This window comes from Odocoileus virginianus, chromosome 22 (genome assembly GCF_023699985.2).
Source record: "Odocoileus virginianus isolate 20LAN1187 ecotype Illinois chromosome 22, Ovbor_1.2, whole genome shotgun sequence".
In the NCBI taxonomy this organism is placed as follows: Eukaryota; Metazoa; Chordata; class Mammalia; order Artiodactyla; family Cervidae; genus Odocoileus; species Odocoileus virginianus.
Window position 1 is genome coordinate 20,671,592 of NC_069695.1, and position 24,399 is coordinate 20,695,990.

At 43.0% G+C, this 24,399-nt stretch overlaps 1 long non-coding RNA gene across 1 annotated transcript in view; it reads left to right on the forward strand.

The window, feature by feature from the left end:
• Window positions 1–15,975, forward strand: part of LOC110134226 (uncharacterized) — a 30,457-nt gene extending 14,482 nt beyond the window's left edge. Inside the window, exon 2 of the long non-coding RNA XR_002312987.2 lies at window positions 713–15,975. This is a non-coding gene — a long non-coding RNA (uncharacterized lncRNA). The remainder of the gene's footprint in view (window positions 1–712) is intronic.
• The last annotated feature ends 8,424 nt before the right edge of the window (window positions 15,976–24,399 follow it).

Genomic DNA, 24,399 nt, shown 5'->3' on the forward strand with positions numbered 1-24,399 from the left:
TGATAGTGATAAGTTAGCCATAAACATTGTCTTCTGCTAAACAAAGTGAGTCATTATCACCATAATTCCTATTGCTTTTGAAGAGCTTCCCAGGTGGCAATAGTGGTAAAGAACCTGCCTGCCAATGCAGGAGACATAAGAGATGCAGGTTTGATCCCTGGGTCAGGAAGTTCCCTGGAGGAAGGCATAGCAACCCACTCCAGTATTCTTGCCTGGAGAATCCCATGGACAGAGGAATCTAGTGAGCCATGGCCCATAGGGCCACAAAGACTGGGACACAGCTGAAGTGACTTAGGACACACGATTTACTTTTGATAATGTGATTACTTTGGCTCCAGAAAAGTATTTTTATCATTTTACACAACGAAAAATAATAATAATTTGACAGTAATAGATTTTTAAAAACCTCAGTTCAGTTCAGTCACTCAGTTGTGTCCAACTCTTTGCAACCCCAGGAATTGCAGCACACCAGGCCTCCCTGTCCATCACCAACTCCTGGAGCTTACTCCGACTCCTGTCTCTTGAGTCAGTGATGCCATGCAACAATCTCATCCTCTGCCGTCCCCTTCTCCTCCCGCCTTCAATCTTTCCCAGCATCAGGTCTTTTCAAATGAGTCAGTTCTTTGCATCAGGAACATGCTAAAAACAAAAGATTTGGAGCTGCTTGAAGATGGTTGACCTAAAAGATATGCCCCTCTTCCCTGCTCCCCAGGTCCCATGGATAAAATTGAAAAAGAATCAAAAAGACAATCAAATGGCAGGAGTGCCAAAAAGCAACGGAAGAGCGTGGCCCACAGTTTGAAGTCATCATGGAAGACGGTGGAAGAGTTTGCAGGGACAGGAGAAGGGTTAATTCCACAGCCCAGAATGTCAGATGGAGGAGATTTTTGAGATTTTTCTCTGGAAGCTCCAGGGAAGCTCTTAGCTCAGAGTCAACAAAAAGGAATGATGTCATGGCAGTTCGAGTCTCACCTCTGAGAGGACTGGTGACTTTTGAGTTCTTCCCCCGGAAATTCTTGGAACCCAACTGCCTTTCAGGACCCAGTGGCCACTCTTTGAGAAGCACAGGCTGCTGGGAAAGGCCGAGCGAAGGTGCTGCAGCCAGCAGCCTGCAGGAGCATCAGCTGCCGTTGGATAACTCAGCTCAGCCCACTTCTCTCCTAGAGAGGAAGACCCACCCAGCAGAGCCCACTCAGCCCGCAGAGGCCCTGGGGATTATAGAGTCGTATGTAAATATTTAGATACCGATTGTGCAGAGGATTACCATAGTTTAAAATGCTGAGAGCTGAAGAGGGAAGGGGATGTGAGAGGCAAAGTATAAAGCCTTAACACAGCGACAGAATTTAAAGTGCTAATTTGTAACAGAAAAACAAACACAGAACATCTTATTATATATTTCTGGAAAGTGGAACTAAGGGTAGGAATAATTCACAAGGGAACTTACATTATCATTTTATAGTTTTCATCAAATTTTTACTTTTTCATTGTTGTTCAGTCACTAAGTCAAGTCCACTCTTGTGATCCCATGGACTACATGTAGCCCACCAGGCGCCTCTCTCCATGGGATTTTCCAGGCAAGACTGCTGTCGTGGGTTGCCATTTCCTTCGCCAGGGGATCTTCCCAACCTGGGGATCAAACCCTAATCTGCATTCGCAGGCGGATTCTTTACTAGTGAGCCATCTGGGAAGCCCTTCAATATACAAGCATATATCGAACCCACATCTCCTGGGTCTCCTGCATTGGCAGGCGGATTCTATACCACTAGCGCCATCTGTTTAAAGCATGGCACTTAGATGATTCCTTTTCCAATACATTTTACTGAAAAGATGATCTTCAGGTAGGAAAAATCTAACTGTATTAGTTATCTGTCTCATGTGGTCCAAAATAACTAATGTTTAAAGTACTAGGAAATATGTAATGAGCCTGAATACAGGCTCCTACGAGACTAGATAATAACAAGCAAAAACACAAATAAACAAAAGGATGGTAAGGACCCTTTTATTGGAGTTTTGTTAATGCAGTTTTCCCCCAAACTTTTTATTTGGAAAAATCTACAGAAATGTCAAAAGAACAGCACAAAGAACTTCCCAAATCCCTAACATTTGGCCACTTTTACTTCCTTTCTATTGCCCTCCCTCTGAATCATTTTCTCTGAATCATTTGAAAGTGACTTGCAGACACCATTACACTGTATTCCTAACTACTTAATCACTAACTCCTAAGCAAGAAACTTTTTTTACATAGCCACAATACCACGATCATATTCAGGAAATCTGGCATTGCTATATTATCTAATATTCACTTATTATCAAAATATTGAAAATAAGAGCTATGAGTTAGCTCTTTGGCCACCTGATGAGAAGAGCTGACTGACTAATTGGAAAAGACCCTGATGCTGGGAAGGATTGAAGGCAGTAGGAGAAGGGGACAACAGAGGACTAGCTGGTTGGATGGCATCACCGACTCAGAGGATGTGAGTCTGAGCAAGCTCTGGGAGATGGTGAGAGACAGGGAAGCCTGGCATGCTGCAGTCCATGGGGTTGCAGAGAGACATGACTGAGCAACTGAACAATAGGGGAGGGAAAAAATCTTTTCCACTACACATCTTAGGTTCTCCAGCTGGGGGAGACTGGCCTGTAATTAGATTGGCCAAAGACAGAGCAACAAGAGAAAAACAAACAAGTTTATTAACGTGTATCAGGCATATACACATGGCAGCACCCAGCCATGAGTAATCCAAAGACATGTTGAGAACTTGGTTTTGTGTATTACCTCAGGCTAAACAAAGGAAAAGGGCTTTCGACTTTTGGGCAGGGGAGGCAAGTTATGAGAAGGTGACCAGGAACAGTGTGGTAAATTTGGATTGTTTTGTGTGGTTTACTATGCGGATTTAAGTTAAGTGCCTTCTCCTTGGATAACAATTAGAAGAGACTTCCTCTTTCTCATGCTGGGGAGCAAAACATCCTCACAAATGGAATTTCTGTTTCCTTTTCAAAATGAAAACTCTTGCTCCTTTCTTTTTATTTTTTAAAGAGCTTTACATGCATCTCCCATTAGCTCAAAATAACCCATATGCCAAAACAGCGCATTTGGGATGCATATTCTGGTGTCCTTTACAGCCAAAAATCAAATTCTCCCCATTATCCCAAAACACTGTTCATATTTTTTCTTTCTTTTTGGCCACATCATGCAGCATCTTAGTTTCCTGGCCAAGGATCAAACCCACACCCCCTGCAGTGGAAGCATGGAATCCTAACCACCGGACCACCAGACAAGTCCCTTCTTTTTTTTTAATCCAGGATCCAGTCTAGGATTGTCTATTAATTGTCATGTGGCTTTAGTCTCCTTTAATCTCTGTTTACTGCCTTTTTTGTTTTTTGTTTTCCTTTTAAGATACATTTAAAACAACAGGCTAGACTGTTTACATGTATCTGAATAAAATTCATGTTAATTACTTAGGCCTGAGCATCATTGTGTCCTTCTTAGCACACCCTATTGGCAGGTGTGTGACTTAGTTGGTCCTCACATCAGAACGTCATGTTTGACCATCTGGCTAAGGGGTATCAGATACTATATCTCCATTTCCTCTTTGCAGTTAAACAGTCTGGGGTAGTGATCCTTGGATATCGTGTAAATCTTCTGTTTCCCAGCAGTTTTCACCTGTGGTTTTAGCATTCTTTGTTTATACCTGTTTGAGTCAGTCATTAAATTGTTGAAGTGATGATGATTTTTAAATCAATCACTCCTTTTATATTTCAGAGCTGGGATTCTTCTGTAAATAAAAGGCTGTCCCACTACCACTTTTTGTTGGAGGGTCCTGGACGCCTAGATTCTGTTTGAATTCAATTTGATTTAATCTGTGGCCATGATTGTTTTTTAGCTGCTCAAACTATTCCAATTTCGGAGAAGATAATGGCACCCCACTCCAGTACTCTTGCCTGGGAAATCCCATGGACGGAGGAGCCTGGTGGGCTGCAGTCCATGGGGTCACTAAGAGTTAGACACGACTGAGCGACTTCACTTTCACTTTTCACTTTCACGCATTGGAGAAGGAAATGGCAACCCACTCCAGTGTTCTTGCCTGGAGAATCCCAGGGACTGGGGAGCCTGGTGGGCTGCCGTCTATGGGGTCGCATAGAGTCAGACACGACTGAAGCAACTTAGCTGCAGCAGCAAACTATTCCAGTTTAGCCAGTAGAAGCCTCTTTTAGAAGGTGCCTTTTTTTTTTTCTTTTAATATTATTTATTTTGCTGTGCTGGGTCTTAGTTCTGACATCTGGGATCTTTAGTTGCAGCATTTGAACTCTTAGTTGTGGCATATGAGATCTAGTTCCCTCACCAGGGGTTGAACCAAGGTCGCCTGCATTGGAAGAGTAGAGTCTTAGCCACTGGACCATCAGGGAAGTCCCTAAAAGATCCCATTAGTTTTTCACTTTTCCTTCTAAAACCAAGTTCCCATGCTGAGTTTATGATTAACCTTTCTATCCAAAACTTTATTACCTTTCTTGTTCAGCACCTACTCCCCTCAGGATTGAGAAGTATCAAAGAAAAGGCAGGACTGAAACCAAGCATGGCCCTGTGGGCCTTCCCAGGTACAAAAGCCCTCCCTCATTTCTTGTGGAGAGAATCTTTAGTCTCTGAGGCTTCCTGAGTTCCAAAGAGCAGACTCAACCTGTTACTCACTAGGGAAGTGAGAGAATGCAGAAACTAAGGAAAAGAAGCTGAACAAGAGAAGCCATGACAATAGTTGAGCAATAAAACAGAGTCCTGATTCCTCCTCAAGGGACATACATAAGAATCTAACACACATCTTTATGTTCTTTGGTGGGAACTGTCGACTTAAAAAAAATGCACAGTGTGAGAGCTGTGAGTTAAGTTTTATTTGGGGCAAAATGAAAACTGCGGCCCGGGAGAAAGCCCCTCAGATAGCTCTGAGAAACTCTTCCAAAGAGGTCGGGGGAAAGGACAGTAGAGATGTGATTTTTGTGTACATGCAATCAAGCACAAATTTTTTAGTAGAAAGTTTCTGCTGGTCTTGTGAAGCTTCTGCTGATTACGAGGAACAGTCATCACCAGGAAGGATTTTAGTGCTTTTCTAGATATGAGGAGATACAAGAATTGGGTTCGTAAAATCAGTTCCTGAGAATATCTGAAGACCTGTCCTGCCAGTTTCCCAGAGCACAGAGTGCCTTATTTCTGCTCTCCACCCTGAATTCCTTCAAAGAGGGTTGAAGGCCAGCAGCTGCAGTAGCACGTGATTTAATCCTTGTAGAGGCAGATGGCAAGCATCCATGGCAAGTGCCAGTTTGTGGTAGACAGAACTAACACTCCCCACCCCCCTGCCCAGGTGGAGGATGGTGCCTACAAGCTGAAGGCAAGCACGGCGCAGTTGGAACCAGAAGGTTGATGATAAAGGTTCCTGAAAGAGCACCCTATTATCTCACCACTAACCAATCAGAAGGAAGACATGCCCCCTGCAACCCTCATCCTAAGCATTGCCTTTAAAAACCCTTCTCTGAAAAGCATCAGGGAGTTCAGGTCTAATCAGCACAAGGTACCCTGCAAACAAACACTGTGCTTTCCTTCCCTGGTGGTCCAGAGGTTAAGAATTTGCCTGCCAATGCTGGAAACACAGGTTCTAGAAGCACCACAACCTGGTGTCAGTAAACTGGCTTTGCTGGACAGTGGAGAAGGCCACCCAAGTTCGTTTCAGTTACACCCATGCATCAGGGACCCCTGTTTCCTTTTACTGAGAATAGTATTTAAATACTGTGTTTTAATATACAGCATTTTCATTAAAATTTTTTTAAATATTATATTTATTTTTGACTGTGCTGGGTCTTTGTTGCTGTACACAGGCTTGTCTCTACTTGCAATAAGTGGGCTTCTCCTTGTGGCGGCTTCTGTTGTTGCAGATCACGGGCAATAGAGGTTCGGTGCTTCTAGTAATGCCTCGGGCTTCAGTACTTGCCGCACATGGGTTCAGTAGTTGTGGCACATGGACTTAGTTGCTGTGCAGGAATCTTCAAGGATCAGAGAGTTGAACCTGTGTTTCCAGCATTGGCAGGCAAATTCTTAACCTCTGGACCACCAGGGAAGTCCCATTGTTTTTACATTAAAAAAAAAAAAAGTACTCCCGGATAGTTTGGAGAATTCTGATAATTTATCCCATGATCTACTTTTCCCATCTAATATAGTTTAGAGTTGCTAATTACAGAAACAATTTCTAACAATTGATATTATATTTTTATTTATTTTGGCTGTGCCACATAGCCCATGGGATCTTAGTTCCCTAGCCAGGGATTGAACCCATGCCCGCTGCAACGGAAGCTCAGAGTCTTAACCACTAGGCCAACATGGAAGATTATCATCAGTCACCTTAAATTAATAAAACAAGGAAGCCATTGGCTTAAGTTGTCTTTAATGCCTCAGGAGCCCAGTAAGCAAACTAAAACCTAAGCTGGCTATGCCTCAAGGTTAAAAAATGAAAACCCAAGGACAGCCAATCACAAACAGACAACAAGGCTTTCTCAAATAAGGCAACCTAAGGCTGTAGCAAGCCAGTGGATCCTTCCTTTGCTTCCCATCTTCTCTATAACAGTCTTCCCACTCCGCCACCCCTCCCGACCTCCTGTCCCTGGAGTGCTCCTAACACTTCTGGCTTGATTTGTGGATTTTTGCTCAAATAGACCTTTAAAGTTTTTTAATTTGCTTCAGGTTACCTTTTAACAGCCATCTGTTGTATATGTATAATTTATAAAATACTGGTCCACAGGTTTAAAATAGATGATCGAAAGTGATGAGATACAGTGGAAGTGTTAAAAAAATAATTTGTATTCCAAATGAATAATCTTAATGTATGATCTTAAAGTTTTCTTCTAAGTCAGTATTATATGATTTTGCAATAATGGCAGTGACCACTATGGGATTGGTCATGTAACTGTTGACTTAACTGAATGATTAATTGACTGACACATGAGACAATTATTTCTGTTACATTATGTTGTCTGTCTAACCTAGTAACTGAGCTGTAGGCAATGCATGAGAAATTCGTAAGTCCTGAGTCATGAGAGCAATTGTACAAACTTGTAATTGTTTTAATAGCCTGAATATTTAAACATTTAATAATAAATTTCGGAAAATTGCCCATGTACCCATTTTTACATTTGTCTCTTCAAGGGATTGGGGAAATATTGATTTCCTGATGCATGGAAATTAATTTTCTCGTGTTCCAAAATCACTGTAGATGGTGACTGCAACCATGAAATTAAAAGATGTTTGCTCCTTGGAAAAAAAACTATGACAAACCTAGACAGTGTATTAAAAAGCGGAGACATGACTTTGCCAACAAAGGTCCGTCTAGTCAAAGTTCTGGTTTTTCCAGTAGTCATGTATGGATGTGAGATTTGGACCATAAAGAAGGCTGAGTGCTGAAGAATTGATGCTTTTGAACTGTGGCACAGGAGAAGACTCTTGAGGGTCTCTTGAACAGCAAGGAGGTCAAACTAGTCAATCCTAAAGGAAGTCAACCCTGAATATTCATTGGAAGGACTGATGCTGAAGCTGAATCTCCAATACTTTGGTCACCAGATGCAAAGAGCCAACTCATTGGAAAAGACCTGATTCTGGGAAAAATTGAGGGCAAAAGGAGAAGAGGGCAACAGAGGATGAGATGGTTAGATAGCATCACCGACTCAACGGACATGAGTTTGAGCAAACTCCAGGAGACAGTGAAGGACTGGGAAGCCTGGCATGCTGCCTCCAATGGGGTCACAAAGAGTCTGACGTGACTTAGCGCCTGAACAAACGAACAATCAATGGATGTTTAGACTGCAGGGAAATCATTGCATATTCTCTCCATAGAATATCCTGAATTTAGCTGGTATCTACTTCATGACATTTTGCAGTATAAAGGATATTTGTGAATAAAATTTGGTACTGACAGAACCAAAAAGACAGAAGAGAAAAAAGATCAATGTAAGTGCAGTGTGTATAATAAAACCGCACAGATGATAATGCTTTGGTCCTCTCAAGCAGAACGATCTTCAAACCAAGACAGAGGCAAAAGGAACACCCAGCTGCTCCCAACGTGGGCAGGACTGTTGGCTTAGATAAATGACACCCCAGGGTCCTGGAAGGACTTGCAGATGCAATCACAGGATGATCCAAAGGGGAGGAGTCAGGGGAAAAGAGAGCCTGCAAAGACCAGAGATGTTCAAATGAGTTCCAGATTTTCCAGTGCAACAGGAAAGTTTAAAGCAGAGCCTCAGCAGAGCCCCACAATGGATGATTAAAGGGGCTTCATGCATGTTTATTGAAGAAAGTGGTGACCGCCAGGCCCTCCTCTCTGTTCACTGAAATCTGAGCTCGCTCCTGCCAACCTTGTTTCTATTTTGCAGTGCTTGACTAGAGGAACAGGAAGAACTCGTAGTCAAAAGTGCTATTTTAGTAAAACATTTGCCAGAAGTCTCTCCTGACATCCTTGGGGACCACGGAGAAATGTGAACTAGTGATTCCAGGGTCCTTGGAGTGTCAGCATTCACTCCATGAAACCTCAGTGAAAAGGTTCAAGGGAAGGAAAAGGACCATAATGGAAAAACTTAATGAACTTTTTAAAACTTAATGAACTTTATTTTTCAAAAGTTGGATTTTTTTTTTTAGTATAATGTATTTTAATGGCAAACTTACAGGAACAGCATAGAAGATAGACAACATTAAAAATATGTACTTGCGTGTAGGACAACTCAGAAAAATAGAGTGAATGGATGGAATCTACTGTATGATAAAAATTCTACAACCACTATTTAAAACCTAATGACTTTTTAATATAAGATAATCATAGTCAGATATCCCTCCTCATCTGTGGAAGTTTTCTAAGTCTCCTATAACAAAAGACCACAAACTGAATGTTTTGGCAAATACATAAACCTGAGTTATAGAATATAGATTCAGAATACATGTCATCTTCTGCTCCTTCCCACTCAATCCTTGCCTCCAACCACCACAGAAAGCTACTGTTTTTTTTTCCCACCAAACATTAGTTTTGCCTGCTCCAGAATTTCATATAAGCTTAATCATACATGAACTCTTGTGCAAGACTTCCTTCACTCTGCACTATTAATTTGTTTAACCCATATCGTTGTTCAGTTGCTAAATGTGTCCGACTCTTTGTGACCCCATGGACAGCAGCACTTCCCTGTCCTTCACCATCTCCTGGAGTTTGCACAAACTTATGTCCATTGAGCTGGTGATGCCATCCAACCATCTCATTCTCTGTTATCCTCTTCTCCTCCTTTCCCAGCATTAGGGTGTTTTCATATTGTTGAGTGTATCCATAATTCGTTTCTTTTTACTGCTTAGTAAAATTGCACTGAATGATTATACCAGAATTTAGCCAGCCCCATCCTAGTATTTGTTTCTTTCTGGCTGCGTTGGGTCTTAGTGGTGGCTTGCAGGCTCAGTGGTTGTGATGCCTGGGCTTAGTTGGGATCTTAGTGCCTTGACTTACGAAGTCCCTGCAGTCTTTGAAAGGCCATTGAGGACACTGAGGAATGAATTGTCAGGTCAAAGAGTTCTAGAACAGAGTGAGACCTCGAAGGTCTTCATTCCAACTTTGCATGCCACACCTGAAGGATCTGACATTTGGAAAAATCCTGCCGCTAACGAGAGGTAGAGTGAGGCTGACTCCCATTTCACTCAGCTCTCTTCAGCGGCAGATGTATATAACTTTCATTTTTAATAAAAACAGCAGGTGCTTATATTATGGCTATAATAGCTAAACTATCTGATTATTTTATTACATTAATGTGCACTTTAAAATATTAAGCTATAGTTTGTTCCTGACCTGCAAGTCACACAAATGTACATGAACCTCCCCATCTCTGCTCCTCTTCAAGTCCAGGGTCTGAGTTCAGAGGGGAAGGAAAGAAACCGTGGCTGGAGGGGAGGACCCCTAAAGCCCTGGTTCTCTCCATTCCCAGACCTGTAGTTTTGCATCCTTTTTTCCCCCACTAGGAAAGAATACAGATGGTAATAAAATCCACTTCACACCCCTTTTATCCTGATTTGATTTATATCAGATATGTGTTTAAATTTCCCACATCGTTTCATGTACAATTTCCCTCTTTAGTGAAAGAAGTTTAGTTCTTTGGGATGTACTGAGGCAGGAAGACATACATCTAGGGGAGCTTATACCATGCACACTTTTTTTTTTTTTTACTGTTGGAAGTAGTGTTGCCAGAAACAATACAGAAAGCCCAGCTAAATGTAAATGGATAAACAACAAGGATGGACTCATAAAAGACATTATTCATTGTTTACCCTACATGCAAATCTCCCTGGACCTCCTGTGTCTATTGGCTGACTTCGCAGCCCCCGGTGGGCGGTACCCAACTGAACGGCTCTCCCTAGAGCCTGGCTCGCTCAGGCTTCTGGCAGCAGAATAATTGCCTGGCGTGCTTTAGGAGTTAGTTTGAAGTTATTCAGATTTGATGACCTCTTTTTCTCCTTTGTGCAGGAATTCACTTACCAAGACAACTAGAGGAAATGGTAACCAGATCCTGCTTTCTAGAAACTCTATTTAATAAGCAGCAGCAGTTTATTTTCTTTTTCTCCACCTTTCTGCATCCTTGGGGATGAGATCATCAGGATAAAAGTCATTCTATCTCCTTATTTTAAAATTCCGTTTTCAGGCCCTTTAGTGATGTTTAGTGATGTTTAAAAGCCCCATTATTTAGTTCTATTAAACACTTATTTTCTGTTTTCCTTCTGAGACTCTGGAGCAGGAGGTGAAGGGCTGTCTATTTCTCTCTCTCATGTAGCAGCTGGGATTCAGTGCATTTCTGCCGACAGAGGTGGGGCTCTTCCAGCTGTCTCCCGGGTATTTCCAGCTGGGCACCCAGTATTCCCAGCTGGGCACTGGGTATTACCACCCATGGGCTCCAGCATCTGACCACCCTGCCGCCTGCTGCTCGTGTGTCCAAGTGCAGTGACTGACAACCTCTCCATGCCCCGCGTTCACATCTGTAAAATAAAGTTGATGCTAAATTGTGAGATCACAGTCAATGCTGGCAAAGCCCTCAGAACAGACCTAATTATGTGTGTATGTGCTCAGTCGCGTCCAACTCTTTTGTGACCCTATGGACTATAGCCCACCAGGCTCCTCTGTTCCTGGGATAGAGGGAATACTGGAGAGGTTTTCCATTTCCTCCTCCAGGGGATCTTCCTGACCCAGAGATTGAACCTGAGTCTCCTGCATTGCAGGCGGATTCTTTACCACTGCACCATCTGGGAAACCTCTGTTAAACAAATCAGTAGATCAGCCTTCCATCCTGGGCAATTTCCTCTTATCTTGAGATGCCATCTGTTAAGTGGTTATAAGCGTTCCATCTAACCTACAAGATTTCTGAAGGAATGAATGAATGACCCTCCTGGAGTGCAGGTTTTAGAGAACATGGTGATTCCATATGGGAAAATTGTTGTTATCATCAGGGATGGATGCTTTCAAAAACCTGAAAACTTTTCCAAGTCACAAGAAGGACAGAGAGGAGATGGAATTTCCCTTTGCATTCCTGGGTGACACAGGGAAATAGGTGACTCCAGAGCATGGCAGCCCCAAGCTTCTCTGAGCAAGTGGTCCAGGGCGGTTCCTCCCAGGCAGGCTCTGGCATTTACCCTGTTTCTCCCGCACAGCTGGTCATACCTTCCCTTCTCACCTCCATGATATTATCACCTAAGAGAGGATTTGACAAATAAATCTGAGAGTTGGTCATAAAGAAGGCTGATCGCCGAAGAATTAATGCTTTCAAATTGTGGTCTAGAGGACTTTTGAGAGTCCCTTGAACTGCAAGGAGATCAAGCCAGTCAATCCTAAAGGAAATCAATCACTGAAAGGAATGATGCTGAAGCTGCAGCTCCAATATTTTGGCCACCTGATGCGAAGAGCTGGCTCATTGGAAAGACCCTGATGCTTGGAAAGACTGAGGGCAGGCGGAGAACAGGGCAGCAGAGGATGAGATGGTTGGATGGCATCACTGACTCAGTGGACATGAATTTGAGGGAACTCCTGAAGACAGTGAGAGACAAGGAAGCCTGGTGTGCTACAGTCCATGGAGTGCAAAAAGTCAGACACGACTTAGTGACTAAACAACAACAACAAGTCTGAGAACTGAACAACTACAGCACTAATATGAAAGACTGGCGTGTTTTGTGCCAGCAGGTGTGGAGAGATGGGAGCAGCCAGTTTCTTTATCAGGATAAATGAAACATAGACAATGGTGAGAAGTATCAAGAATGCAGAAACACTAAATGAAGGAGCTTCACAGTCACACTTGGTGTGAATGGTGAATGTCTGCTTTGAGCAACAGGAGGCATTGCTCTCAGGCCCTTAGAAGGGTGGTGGGCGTCCAGCAGGAGTCGAGTCTAAGCCTAGGCAGTTTTAAAAGCTCTAGGGGTAGACTTCCTTGGTGGCGCAGGGGATAAGAATCTGCCCGCCAATGGAGGGGACACTGGTTCAATCCCTGGATCGGGAAGATTCCACATGCCACAGGGCAGCTAAGCCCATGTGCTACAACGATTGAACCTGTGTTCTAGAACCCATGTGCTGCAGCTACTGAAGCCCTCGCGCTCTGAAGCCTGTGCTCTGCAGTGAGAAGCCCCCACACCGTAACTGGAGAGTAGCCCCCACTCTCTGAAACTAGAGAAAAGCCCACACAACAACAAAGACCCAGCATGGCCATAAATAAGTAAAATTATACATATATATATATATATATAAAGAAGATGATACAAATGCCTGTCCTGTTTTACTTTGGGGCAAGGCTCAGAGGTGGCTGAGAGAGCTCGGGCTAGAGAGAGGCCGAGAGCTGCCAGGCAGGAAACAGGTGGGCCGGGTCCCAGGCAGTAGGAAGGAAGGTGTCCTACAAAATCTTCACCAGAGATGTTGATGAACCACTTCAGACCTACCCTTGGAGCAGCTGTAAACACAGGTGGAGAATTAGGGACATAAGGAAATGATTTTTCAAGGGTCGATTATAAGACATTGTGATGTAATAGAGAAAAGATATATTGGTCTCTGTCCCCAACCTCTGGCCCAGAGCTCCTAAAACCCTAATAGCTAAAAGATGCAAGCAGCACTAGGTTGTCTTTTGTCCTGTTGTTTGGTCTTTGATTGGGTTTCTGACACACAGCTTCTAAATCCCTTGGAATTTCCTGGGTGAGAGAAGTGGCTTGTGTCCTAATGAGACAACTCTTTTCTTTCTTTCTCCTCCATACCACACCCTCCTTACCCGCCAACTGTGCGCACAGCATGTGGGATCTTAGTTCACTGACCAGGGATTGAACTAACACCCCCTGCACTGGAATTGTGGGGCCTGAACCACTGGACTGCCAGCAAAGTCCTAATGAGGCAACTCTTAACTGGCTCCTGGATAATGTCAAGATGAAGGTTGGTCACCAGAAAGACCGAGTCAAGATTAGAAGTTTGGAACTTTCAGCCCCACCTCTCAACTTCCTGGAAGGGAAAGGAGCAGGAGATTGTTTCTGATGGGTCATGCTTACATGATAAAGCCGACATAAAAATCCCCAAAATGTGAGGTTGAGAGAGCTTCCAGGTCATGAATACATCTTCCACCCCTGGAGGGTGATACACCCCAACTCCAATGGAATAGGAGCTCATGGGCGCAGAGCCCTTCTGGAGCTCACCCTATGTACCTCTCCATCTGTCTCTTCCTTTGTAACTTTCGAAATGTGCTTTATCATAAATCAGCTGTAGTAAGTAAACTGTTTTCCTGGGTTCTGTGAGCTACTGTAGCAATTATTGAGCTAGAGGAGAGGATCATGGGAATCTCCTATTTATAGCCAAATCAGAGCCTGAACAGAAGTTGTGAGGAGCTGGAGATCCATCCTTTTCAATTGGCATTTGAAGTGGGGCAGTCTTCTACAAAACTCTTTAGATCAAATAGCTCGCTGTAACTGTGAGAGCCAAGAGAATAGTTTCGGGAGTGGGAGGATGTAAGCAGCTCATCTGACATTCTGCTGAGTTGGTAGATTTCTTTCTTCCCACGTGGACCACAGAAAATGGGCATTAGGAACGATGGGTTGGCTTAGGAGCAGGTCTGCAGAGCGTTGGGACAAATTAGCCAGCATGCTGGGTATTGTAAATGGTGGGAACCCTTGACAAGACCACCGTATTCAAGTTTAATATGACACCTTAGAGAGTTAACACGTTAGTAGGAAGGACGTGTGTGTGCATGCGGTTGTGTGTGTGCATGCGGTTGTGTGTGTGCATGCACGTGCGTTCAGTTGTATCTGACTCTTCACAGTCCCATGGGCTATAGCCCATCAGGCTCCTCTGTCCATGGGATTTCCCAGGCAAGAATACTGGAGTGGGTTGCCATTTTCTTCTCCAGGGGATCTTCCCGACCTAGGGATCAAACCCGAGTCTCTTGCATTGCAGGCAGATTCTTTACTGTCTAAGCCACCAGGGAAGTCCCAGTGATTACTTTCTAAACAAATTGTATAAATGTTGCTTCTACTGAGACCCTATCTTTTATTTAATAAACACTGGTTGAGTGCTTCCTCTGTACTGACAACTCTTCTCAAAGATACTGCAGAAAGAAGGAATCTGGAAGAGATAAACGCAGACAACAGGCAGATAACAATGCCCTTTTCCTTGTCACAGTGCATCTGATGACACAGTCACACTTCACGCAGATACAGCTTTAGTACAGGTGCTGCTGAAGCCAGCACCAGGTTCAGCTTTGGGACTCATCTGGTTCCTCTGCCCTGGAATGACGCCAAGTCTTAGAGCTGGCCTGTTCCTGACATGTCATCTCTTAGATGCATCCTTTGCACAGACACCTGCTTCCAGCCACTGCTTGTCCAGTTTTCCCCTTCTGTCTCTTTCAGCTCCTCATAGTGTCTGTTACCCACCCACATTCTTCAAATAGCCCTGTGATATTTTTATTCTCTAGTGAAATATCTCAAGATAACTAGGCAAAACATCACACAAGTGTAAAGTCAAATGGCCTGAATGAAGGAAACTACTGAATATGATAGATGGAAAAAATCCTGGGAGTTACTTTACTATCTTGAACTCCCTTATGTATTTTTAAATTATATTTATTTATTTATTTGGCTGTACTGGACCTTAGTTGAGGTGCCTGGGATCTTCCATCTTCATTGCAGCATGTGGGATCTTTAGTGAATTCTTAGTTATGGCATGTGAGATCTAGTTTCCTGATCAGGGGTCAAACCTGGGCCCCCTACATTGGGAGCATGGACCCTTAGCCACTGGGCCACCAGGGAAGTCCGTGAACTCCCTTGTTTTTAGGTGAGGAAGCTTATGTCCAAGAAAGCTGTGACTTGTTCAAGGTCAAAGTCCTTCAGTAACAGATCTGGCACTAAAAACCTGGGTCTTCAGATGCTGTGTCCAGTGCTCTGTGACTCTGCCGTGCAGCCTGTTATGGATTGAGTGCTTCTGCCTCACCCCCACCTAATCCATATGTTGAAGCCTTACTGCCTAACTCTGGTATTTGGAGGTGAGGACTTGGGGAGGTAATTAGAGTTGGATTAAGTCATGAGGATGGGATGCTCATGATGGGGTTAGCAGCCTTTTAGGAAGAAAAATGGATCTTTCTTTCTCTCCACATGCATGCACTGGAGAAAGACCGGAGAAGGCGGTTGTCTGCAAGCTGAAAGAGAGCTCTCATTAGGCACTGAATAAGCCAGCACCTTAATCTTGGACTTCCAGCCTCCGAAACTGAGAAAAAAACTTCTCTTGTTTAAGACACCTGTCTGTGGTATTTGTGATGGCAGCCTGTGCAGATTAAAACACTGTCCAAAAGAAAATCTGACTGCAGAGAACACGGAGAACACTTCTTCTCCAGTTGTTAGATGCATCATCACTTTGTTAGTCCATGGTTCCATGAAATAACAGGCATGGGGAAATTGATTAAAACATTTTCATGATGAAAGATTGTGTGTGTGTTAGTCATTTCAGTCGTGTTCAACTCTTTGCAACCTCATGGACCGGAGCCTGCCAGACTCTTCTGTCCATGGAATTCTCCAGGCAAGAACAGTGGTGAGGGTTGTCATTCCCTTCTCAAGGGAATCTTCCTTAGCCAGGGATCAAACCCGGGTCTCCTGTATTGTAGGCAGAGTCTTTACTGACTGAGCCACCAGGGAAGATGAGACTGAAGGAGCTCTATAATTCACTGGGAAAACATTTTTAAAGCATCATTTCATGCATAGGCTCAAGTTTCCAATCTAATCCAATTCGTTTCATTCGTTCATGCATTTAACAAATAATGAACCAGGCAGCATTCTAAGTGCTGGTAATGTATCGGTGATTATTAGAGGCTAAGTCCCTGCCCTAATGCAGCTTCATTAAAATGGGGGTGGAGGGAGGGGTGTTAGGCACCAAGATGCTCCCCTGAGATTCCACTTTAAGGAGGAGCTTGTTGTCCAGCTGTGGGGAGTGGGGCATGTCCAGCAGCAGTCTCTGGCTGTCAGCTCCTTCACGGTCAGTTTCAGCTGCTGTTTTGCCCGTATCCAACGGCCAAGTACAATAGGGGCATAAAGACCTGCTCATTTCAGACCAATACCAGGAGAATCCTGATGGGCAATACTTGCTCTAGAGTTTCTTGCCAAATTCGTCAATCCTTCTGCGTGCCGGGGTCACAATTCAACTTCTCCCTCTGGCCAATTTTGCTTTTCCCAGATCTTTCTTTCACGTTGTTGTTGTTCAGTCGATAAGTTGTGTCTGACTCTTTGCAACCCTATGGACTGCAGCACGCCAGGCTTCCTTGTCCTTCACTATCTCCCAGAGTTTACTCAAATTCATGTCCACTGAGTTGGTGAGGCTATCTAACCATCTCATCTTCTGCCAACCTCTTCTCCTTTTGCTTTCAATCTTTCCCAGGGATTTCAGTCTTCAAATTCCTTTTAACTGCTGATCCCTAATAAACATCATGCATCCTAACTTCTGTCTCAGGGTCTGCCTCCAGGAAACCCAACTTGCCAGGGACTATTTTATATAAGATTGTCGATGAGGACTTTTTTGAAAGCTAAGGTGACATTTGAGCATTTGAGTGAAGACCTGGAGAATGTCAGGGAGAAAGTCCCAGAGAGATCTGAGGAAAGTGAGCGAGTCAGAAGTCAGCGCAGAGGGAATGTGACCTAGCAGGACTCTGTGGGGTGGGGTGAGGGGGGCAGCTACAATAGTCCTTCCTTGCCAACCCCCATCCTGTCACTTCTTGTTTGTAGGAAAGATTTTAGTCCCCTAGGCCTTCCCTGAGCTCCAAAGAGCAGATTCAAGCAGTTAGTAATCAGAGAAATGAGGGAATGTAGAAACAAAGGAGAAGCAGTCAAGAAGAAATAGTTAAGTCATAAAACAGAGTCCTAATTCCGCCTCAAGGCATACATATAACAGTCTGACACATATCTTTGAGTTATTCTGCAAGAAGGAAGGGGCTTCCCAGGTGGTGCTAGTGGTAAAGAACTCGCTTGCCAATGCAGGAGATGTAAGAGACACAAGTTCGATCCCTGGGTCGAGAAGATCCCCTGGAGCAGGCCTTCAGGCCCACACCCAGATGGAGGATGGTGACTATGTGCTGAGATCCCAGACTGCACAGAACCAGAGGCTGATGACTGAAATTCCTGAACGTCACCCTGTTACCTCAGGGCTTCCCTGGTGACTAAGGTGGTTAAAGAATCTGCCTGCAATTTGGGAGACCTGAGTTCTATCCCTGGATCAGAAAGATCCCCTGGAGAAGGGAATGGCTACCCACTCCAATATTCTTCCTGGAAAATCCCATGGACAGAGTAGCCTGGTGGGCTACAGTCCACGGGGTCCCAAAGAGTTGGCACGACTGAGTGACTGACACTGACTTTTTGACCCTGTTCAGGTCAGTTCAGTTGCTCAGACATGTCTGACTCTTTGCTACCCCATGGACTGCAGCATGCCAGGTTTCCCTATCCATCACCAACTTCCAGAGCTTGCTCAAACTCGTGTCTGTTGAGTCGGTAACCCTGTTACCTCACCATTAACGAATCAGAAGACAAGCATGCCCCTCTGCAGGTCTTACCCCGAACATTGCCTTTAAAAACCCTTCCCTGAAAACCATCAGGCAGTTCAAGTCTTTTGAGCACAAGTTGCCAGTTGTCCTTGCTCAGCCCTGGATTAACCCTTTGTCTGCTCTAAACTCTGACGTTTAGGTTCATTTGGCCTCATTGTGGTTCAGACACATGGACTTGGGTTTGAAACCAGGAACGGCTGATGCAAAGGCCCTGAGTCAAGGGTGTGCCTGGCAGGTTCCAGGAATAGCAAAGGAGCCAAATGGAGCAAACAGGGGAGAAGGGTGCCAGGAAATTAGATGCAAAAGGCATGAAGAGCTGGGTGGCTAGGTAGGGGGTGATACTGTCCCATTGTATAGGGATATCTCACAAAAAGGAGCTGATTTGACTGCTGTGGAGAAACACTCTGGTTAAAAGTTGTGAGGTAATGGACCTGCAAAGGGAAAGAATACAGATTACAAAAAAAAGAAGAGGAAAAAAAAAAGCTAAACACACTGCTCCATATTTTTGTTGCAGGAAGGGGGACCCCCTCCAGGGCTTGAGATCAGGCTTTTATTTGAGGAGACATGTGCTGACAAGGCATGAGACTTGGAAAAGGGCACCTGGGCGGAGAGCAAGAGGGTAAGGGAGCCCAGGAGGGATGCTCTGCCGCATAAAACCCACAGTCTCGGGTTTTATGGTAATGGGTTTAGTTTCCAGGTTGTCTCTGGCCAATCACTGTGACTCAGGGTCCTTCCTGGTGGTGCACACATCGTCCAGTGAAGATGGAGTCCAGCAAGAAGGATTCTGGGAGGTTGGTAGGACACATGGACTGGTGTCTCCTCTCTGCTTTTGCCCTATCCCAAATTCTTCCAGTTGATGGTAGCTTGTTAGTTCCACATTCCTTACCAGGTCCTCCTGTTTAGGATAGTTCCTACAAGCGGTTTCTAGGGTGCCTGGCTAGGATGAGAGGTTTCAGTCAGTGGATCCCCTAACACAACGGCAGTTTCTGAATTCTGGAGGGAATCAGGCTGAGAGGAAGACAAATGTTTCATTTCTGTTTACAGAAGTATAATCTGTTAAATTGTTAGAGTTACAGATAATTTAAGAGAAAAGAGAAAGGAGTTCCTTGAATCCAGGATACAGAACACTAGAGAAACAGCAAGGTTACAAACAAAGGCCATAATTATCCTTCATCAGTTCATCCAGTCCCATGTAATTATTTCTTGTTCTGCTTGATCTTGGTTGGTGGTTTTATGAACTCATCTGCTTCTCTACTGTAGTTCTGGCAATCTTTATTCAGTCCAGTGGTTTGATCTCAAACTTATTTAAGCAACATTATCAGAAGCATTGTAGAGACCCTGGAGCATCTTGTACAGTCCTTTTCAGAGATCTCCAACAGTCCCTGATGGAGAGCAGAATATGCCACCCCAAAATACATCTCTTTGGTATATTAAGCTGGTTACTTACTTTCGTTCTTTCTTTTTATGTCTTTTTTTATTTTTTATTTTTATTTTTTTTCAATTACCAGGGGGTTATTTTTACTGAAATATGTAATGTTATTCAGAGCTGATATTTACAATGGTAGAATGTTATTAGCACAGGAATTTGCTTAAACAATCATTAGGCCAAATTCTTTTTAATTCTGAAAATAACAGTTTTAACAATGGCTTAACAAATTATTTTCAAAGTAACACCCAACTTAAAAAGATATACTTTGAGTCACTATAAAATCTGACTATATGTCATCTATTTAAATCATAAATATGTCTATTGAACACTAGATAACATTCCAACAGTAGATTGTTTTTTATGTCTTTTTAAAAAAAAATCTTTTTATTTTGTATTGGGGTATAACCAATTAACAATGTTGTGATAGTTTCAAGTGAATAGCAAAGGAACTCAGCCATTCGTATACATGTGTCCATCCTTCCCCAAACTCCCCTCCCATCCAGATTGCCCCATAACATTGAGCAGAGTTCCCTGCGCTTTACAGAGGGGTCCTTGCTGGTGATCCATTTTACATATAGCAGAGTACACATGTTCAGGCTTCCCAAGTGGTGCTAGTGGTAAAGAAACCACCTGCCAATGCGGGAGACATGAGACAGAGGTTTGATCCTGGGTCAGGAAGATCCCCTGGAGGAGGACATGGCCACCCACTCCAGTATTCTTGCCTGGAGATTCCATGGATAGAGGAGCCTGGCAGGCTACAATCCATGGTGTCGCAAAAGAGTTGGACACAACTTAGCAACTAAACAGCAACAACAACCTATGGGCATATGAGTTAAATTGTTATACAGACTCTTCTTAAAATCTACATAAATCAACTATATTTTATCGAGTTAAATAAAATACGTTGCACTCTGTGGTATAAAAATCAAAGGTTTTATTAGTAGTCCTAATAATTTCCTAAAATAGTCAATACTCTTTGATTAAAGAAGTGCTTAAAGCCATTTAATTGATTTTAAATCTTTTATTTAGTAAAAAAAAAAAACCATAGATCTCTGTAATTCACAAAATCTTAAGGCATTTTCTAACTTTTTGTTTGTTTCTTTGTTTTGTTTTTAATACTGGAAGGGAGCAGGACCCTATGGTCCTTCCCCACCATGTCCTCTGCCTGCCTTTGGTTTGTGGAGAACCCGAGCCAAAGAATAAGTTTAATCAGAGAAGTGAGAAAATGCAGAAACAAAGAAAAACAGTCAAAGGAGACCACATACCACATAATAACAGTTTAGTCATTAAACATAGTCAAAAACATTTAGTTCCTCCTCAAGAGCTGTAGACAATATTCTGAGCTATATCCTGTGAGCTGTCTTGTAGATACTGAAACCCCCACCAGGTGGAAGAAATTAACTCCATGATATCCTGTATCATGTAGCCATGTAGTAGCCATGACGTGTGTATAGTGTGGTAAGTCGCTTCAGTGTGTCTGATTCTTTGTGACCCCTTGGACCCCCCGCCAGGCTCCTCTGTCCATGGGGATTCTCATGGAGATCTTCCCAACCCAGAGGATCTTCCCAACCCAGGGGATCTTCCCGACCCAGGGATCAAACCCACATCTCTCACGTCTCTGGCATTGGCAGGCAGGTTCTTTGCCACTGGTGCCACCTGGGAAGCCAGCCGTGACATAAGCTGCCAAAATTTTGAAACTTGACCTCAAGGAAATGGGACAAACCACCCCTGGAACAGAAGACTAACTGTACCTAATACCATCAAGATGATGCTGCTCAGACCACTGCATGACCAGTTTCAAGACGACTGTCAGAGCTGGCTGTGCTCTGCGTGGAGCCCCCTTCCTCTGTGTATAACAGCTCCTGCCCACTGATTGTCCATGGGAGGGAGCAGGCCAACCTGGCCTCTTTACCGGCTTTTGAGAGGTGAGTAGCTGGACCCCACTTTCAGTTACTACTACTCAGTTCATCCAAAAAGAAAAGTATTTTCAAAATATAATCTGTAAACCTAGTGGGAAAATCTCTCCCGATTAAGTAGCAGATGGATAAATCTGTGTAATCAGAAATAGTCTTTGGAAAGGAGTAAGTTCAAGAGAGAAGTGAAATGTATTCTAAACACATGTTCTTTGCATTTCCAACTTTATATACTACACTATTTTCTAATTTCAGCTTAATAGGAAATTAGCTTGTAAAATATTAGCAACCAATACCTATTCATTTTCATGTTTCTGTTTCCTAATATATTTATTTGATGTTTATCTGTATGTGAGTGGTCTTTCATTTATTCATTCATTTATTCTTCCTTTTTGTTTTCGCTGTGCCGACCAGGGATCAACCAGGGATCAGACCCATGCCCCCTGCGTTAGGAGCATGGAATCTTAACCTCTGGATCACCAGGGAAGTCTCTATCCTTCCATTCAGCCATTGAAGGTTTTCTTGCTTTCCAGGACAATAAAACATATGATCAAGTTGTAGTCCTGTCTTGGCTCACCACATTATTTATCAGGGAAGACAGATATGTAAATAGATAATGATAGGGCAATATGGTAAGAACTATAGAAAAGGTATTTTCAAAGAATTACTAAATTCCTGGGAAAGAGTGGTTGGCAGTTAAAAGTCAGTGTCCTTGGGTTCTTCTAGAGGATATCATGTTAGGGTCCGTCTTTGAAGGAGGAGGCCCTACTTCTTGGGCAGGTCCCACACTCTTACATATGCTGAAATGTCTTTCAAACCTCTGTCCTCAGGCCAGATCTCTTCCCTGGGCTTCAGGTTTGTTAGTATAAATAAATGCCTACTTGATCATGACACAGATGTTTCACAGGCACCTCAAAATCCAGAACTAAACTTATTTCCCCAATCCAAACCTACCTATTTTCCAACAATGGGAAGTGATTATTAAAATGATATGGCACTTCCCTGGTGGTCCACTGGTTAGGACTTCACCTTCCAATGCAGGGGGTGTGGCTTTGATCCCTGGTGGAAGAGCTAAGATCCCACATGCCTCAGGGCCAAAAAAAAAGAAAAGAAAAAAACCAAAACACAAAACAGAAACAATATTGTAACAAATTCAATAAAAACTTAAAAAAAAAAAGTTCACATAAAAAGAAAAAAAACTTGAAAAAAAAAGAAAGAAAACTCAAGTTCCAGTGATGCAGAAATGTGTCTGAAACTGTATCCACAATGGTTGCTTAGCTCTATTTGGTATGCCTGAACCATAGTAACTCCATTTTGATTTTTAAAAACATTCTTTTCTTTAACGGTTAAAGCAGATGTACAATGCGTGTTTGACAGACCATAAGACAGGTTATTCTAATGAGCATAAAGTTTAAGCCAAATCTAGTATAAGCCAGAATGACTTTCACATATCTCAATATGTGAACATTTCTTCCTCCATGACCTAAGAGAACCTCCTAAATTAATACTTGTGACCTTGCATAACTGGAGAAGTATGTTAGGCTAGACCAACACAAATGTGAAGATAATTCTACCCTTTCACCCTTGACCCTTGGCTGAACTTGTCCTCTTCAGCTGCACCCTCACCAATGTTCTTTTCCTTCCTTCTTTCTCTGCCTCTTCTCTCTTCCTTTGTCTCTTCTCTCCCAGGTTTCACTGTGGTTGTTTAAAAACCAGGCCTGTGGCAAATATACTCTCAGATACTTTTTAGAGGGCTTAAATGAAAAAAAAAAAAAAAAAAAAGGGCGGGGGGACTTCCCTGATGGTCAGACAGTAAAGAATCTGTCTGCAATACAGCAGACCTGGGTTCAATTCCCTGGGTTGGGAAGATCCCCTGGAGGAGGATATAGCAACCCACTCCAGTATTTTTGCCTGGAGAATCTTCATGGACAGAGGAACCTGGCAGGCTATAGGGGATGGAGTCACGAAGAGTCGGACACAACTGAATGACTAAGACAGCACAAATGACAGACAGCATTTATCAGTGAACTCTGGAGGTTTGTTCATAGTGGATAGATGCTTATTTTTGTAGCTTAGAGGAAAAGTTGTAAAAACTTCTAGAGATTATTTGAATTTTCTTGTGGGAGCAGTGAAAGTAAGTGGTGTGTGATAACTTTCAAAGCACTGAAGGTCATCAAGTGTGAAACTGTATTTCAGTTGTGCCCCAAAGTAAGGCCTCTGATTTTATCGCTTATTGTTGCTGTGTGTCATTTTTTTCCCTTTCTGTAACCAGACATGTTCCTACCAACTGTGTTACAGAAGTCTGGGAAGCTTTGATATTCAACAATTATATTTCTGCCTAAAGTGGTATTGAGATGAAGTATTGCATTCTGCCCTTCTTGAAGGATTAGTAAGAATGAATTCTACTAGGTCAGGGAAAAACTCCACAATGAGTCAACCTGAAAACATGGTACATGTTCTACAAAGCATAATCTGTTTTTCCTTTTAACCTGGGTTTTCTGGGAACTGCCCTATCACACCCTGTTCAAGTCTCAGGACACAGTGTAGCTAGTGAGATATTCATTGTGTCTTCATCTATACTGGTTAAATTGCAGAAGATGTACCCATTAGGGAAAATTTTCTGAAATTAAATGAGGGCCTGAAATCCAGTACCAATGGAAGGTGGATCTTGATGGTCCTTAGTAGCATAAGTAAATCTGGTTAATTGTTAAACTTCCAAGGTTATCATAGAATTCAATCAACAGGCTGATAGATACAAAACATCAAACACTTAAAGATGAAAGGAAACTTTCTGTTGAACCAAATACAAGGAAATGCATTAAGATCAATAATCTTCCATCATTTAATTCTGACCTTCAAATCTACCCCTCACTTTATTTTTATGTATTAATACAACTGACAAAGACGTAAAAGATTGGTAATGTCCAGTGTTGGCAAGGGTAGGAGGAAGTAAGCACGCGAATGCAGTGTTGGTTGAAA